Consider the following 3,875-nt stretch of genomic DNA (forward strand, 5'->3'; position numbering starts at 1 on the left):
AGTATAACATACATTTTCGGTTATATACATAATTATAATATACCATATATATATATATATATATATATATATATATATATATATATATATATATATATATATATATATATATTTTCATTGAATTATTAGAACTGGTGACGCTTCTTGAATTAAAGACCCGCTTAGTTTCTGGTTCTGCCACCAGGGCGGCGCTCTTCCCATATTAGTGAGTTTAGTGCCTACCTGCAACACGGAGCCGCGAAGTTTGATTTGCTTCTTTGTGATTTTTTCCCCTCTGATCAAAACTGATACTTTGCGCAGTAAAAGGTTACATAATATAACGCAGGGATTCTCCAAGAACAGACAGATACCGTTTCAAGGGTAAGGAGACATACGTAGTGATATTTATGCCATGTTTTGTGTAGTCACAGCATCTATGTGCAACTCTTCCTGCCAACTTCCTACGATTTTTAGAACATCACATAGTTAGATAAGAACAGTTGTGATTTAAATGAAATAATTTTAATATCATTATACTGTATATGCTGTATTTTGGAATCGATCAGAAGCCCTGCTCGCTTATAGTGCTTGGCGGTATGTAAGTGTATAGGCCTAGCGGTTGGTAGGTTGATAGGCTAATATTTTATAAACATGTTTATGTAGGTAGTTGGTTGGCGGCCCGGACGCGAGCCGCCTGTTGAGATACTACCACTAGAGAGTTATTGGATCCTTTGACTGGCCAGACCGTATTGCTTTCTTTCTTTCTTTCTGTGATGGCTGCTTTTCAGGTTCCATACAGCAGGGGAACCCCAATCTCTACAGGACCTCCACTGTCGTTTTACCTTATTCGTTCAAAGTGTTTAACATTTCATATTGTGTATTGTTCATTTATTGTTAAATCGTCACTGTTGTATGACTGTTGAAATAAGAAAATCTTCAATTTCCTCTTGAAAGCCTTAATGTCTTTAATAATTTGGATGTTTCGTGGGAGCTTATTATATAGTCTCGGGGCCGCATATTTATAGGCTCTAGAGCCTACAGTAGACATAAATCTAAGTTCCAACAGTTTTAAGCCATCTGTAACTATTCTCGTGTCGGCACGATTTGTTGGCTGCGCAATATGTAGCAATTCTCTTAAGAATTTTGGACGCCCGGTTCAGATAACTCGGTGGGTTATTGTACATATTTTAAATTCAATGCTCGCTTTAATCGGCAGCCAGTGTAAATCAATTAGTTTAGAGGTGATATTTTCTCTAGGTGGGACACCTTTTATCAGTCTCGCTCCTCTGTTTATTATGTTTTGTAATTTCTTAAGTTGCACTTTTGGTAAATTGTAGTAGATAGAGTTGCAGCAGTCAATCCTAGTAATAACGCAGTTTATTACAAGTTTCTTTACAGAATTTCCGTCCTGGTACTTTTTATAAATGCAATATTTTTTAGATGATAACCAACAGTTTTTATTACATTATTTATTTGGGCATTTAGAGACAGGTTACACCCAAGAAATACACCTAGATCTCGAACTTTACTAGAAATCGTTCATTTGAATATCACCCAAGTTTCTCACGCTGTTTCTCTTACCCACCACCATGAATTCAGTTTTGTTCTCCTTTAATTTTAGTTGTTTAAATTTCATCCATTCTCTAACGCTATCAAGGAATCGGTTTAGAGTGTCATTAGTGTTATCTGTATCATTTATGGAGAAGTACAATTGTGTCATCCGCAAATAGTTTAAACTTCACGCCATGCCTTTGTAGTAGTTTCGATAGACCAATAGTATAGATGCAGGATAAGATAGGGCCAAGTACACTCCCATCCCTTGGGGTACCCCTCTGTTTAAGGGTTCATATGATGAATAAGAGTTCCCAATTTCTACACAGTAATTTCTACCAACTAAGTAGTCTTAGGTATTCGAAGCCTTGATCTTCAACGCCGATGGACCGTAGATCATTTAGTAGCAGTTCATGCACGGCTGTATCAAAAGCAGCACTGAGATCGAGCAATATTAAAATATCACATTTATTTTCATCCATCATTTGCAGCATATCATTTACAATAGAGCAGATGGCTGTCTCCGAAGAGTATAGTTTTCTGTAAGCAGATTGGTTGTTAGGCAAAGCTTCTATTACTTCTAAGTAGACTAGTTGTTCAAGAATTACCTATTCCAGCACTTTTGAAACAAAGGATAGATTCGAAATAGGTCTATATGAGCTTAATTCCTGGTAGTCCAGCGCATTTTTCAGAACTATCGTGACTCTAGCCATTTTCTCAGATTTGGGAAACTTACATTCATCAATGCTTGCATTTGCTATTCTCATTATTATTTCGGCTAGACTAGAAAAGTTTCTCCAATTACTTCAGATATTGGCATAGGATCGATCGCGCAGTTTGTTTTCTTTGCTCTCTTGATAATTCTGGTTATGTCATCTTGTGTTGTGTTGTTAAATCGCATCAATTTTGTCTATGTGCCTAGTGTATCATTAATCTGATGTTGAGTATTTACAAATGACCTGGTTATATTTTCAATTTTGTTTTTAAAGAATACTTGAAAATTATTTGCTAGTTTCTGGTCACTGTATCCATCAGGTAGCTTCTTTTCTTTTACATTTCCCATTCTACCATTTATGAGACGATATAACTTATTTATGTCTGTTGCTGCTTCGATGACCGTTTTCTTATAGTATTCACTTTTTTTTCCTTCTTAGTAGGTAGTTATATTGACACGCAGCAGTTTTGTATTTTACCGAAGTACTTTCAGTTTTTAACCTATTCCACTTTCTTTTTTTACGTCTTTTTCCCTCTTTTTCACCAACGTCTCCCCATCAAACCAAGGAGATTGGTCTTTTATAGTTATAGACTTTTCCAAAGGTGGGCACATGGTATCATATTCACTTTTACTTACTTTATTATAAGTGGTCGTAAGACAGTTAACACACTCAGCTCCCAACAGACGTTGGTCATCATGATCACAGGGAATATTGATAGCATCATTTATTTTCTTTGTAACTTCTTCAATAAATGCAGTAGGAGAAAAATTTGATTTATGTCTAAAGTTTATTTTTTTTTTTACTAATGCATGTTTCTGTGGAGGTAGACTAAACGTAATAAGTTTGTGTACTGGGGAGATAGTCCTACATATGTGTGTAGGTGAGTGTGTGAGTGTGTTTGTGTATATAAATCATGAAAGCTGACACGTGGTGAATATAAAATGTATCATATCCACGGAAGGAAAAATTAAAAGACTTGATTTGAGGTAGTACTTTCGTCCATTAGAGACATTAACTGACTTAACAATGAGAATACATATACAAAGACATCGTATTTATACAGGAGAAGGGGATCTAACAACTGTCAATTTCTTAATAACTCCGAAAAAGTCAGATTTTAGATAAAAGGATAATACCGGATTAACGGAAAACAGACTAGGGCTTAGATTCCAATTTCTTTCTAAGTCCTGGTCAGGTTTTCTTTAATCCGGTAATATCTTTTTATCTAAAATCTGACTTTTCCAGAATTATTAAGAAATTGACAGCTGTTGGATCCCCTTCTCCTGTATAAATGTGATGTCTTTGTATAAGTATTCTCATTTTTAAGTCTGTCGATGTCCCTAATGGACGAAAGTACTAACTACAATCAAGTCTTTTAATTTTTCTTTCCGTGGCTACAATACACACAAACATATATATATATATATATATATATATATATATATATATATATATATATATATATATATATATATATATGTATATATACATATATATATGTATGTATATATACAGGATATATATATATATATATATATATATATATATATACACACATGCATATGTATATAATATATATACACACATGCATATATATATATATATATATATATATATATATATATATAT

The 3,875-nt window shown here is 33.9% G+C and overlaps 1 long non-coding RNA gene across 1 annotated transcript in view; it reads left to right on the forward strand.

The window, feature by feature from the left end:
• The first annotated feature begins 224 nt into the window (after nucleotides 1–224).
• The window catches only part of LOC137634249 (uncharacterized), a 132,216-nt gene continuing 128,565 nt past the window's right edge, over nucleotides 225–3,875 (forward strand). Inside the window, exon 1 of the long non-coding RNA XR_011042492.1 lies at nucleotides 225–360. This is a non-coding gene — a long non-coding RNA (uncharacterized lncRNA). The remainder of the gene's footprint in view (nucleotides 361–3,875) is intronic.

Source organism: Palaemon carinicauda, chromosome 44 (assembly GCF_036898095.1).
Source record: "Palaemon carinicauda isolate YSFRI2023 chromosome 44, ASM3689809v2, whole genome shotgun sequence".
NCBI lineage: Eukaryota > Metazoa > Arthropoda > Malacostraca > Decapoda > Palaemonidae > Palaemon > Palaemon carinicauda.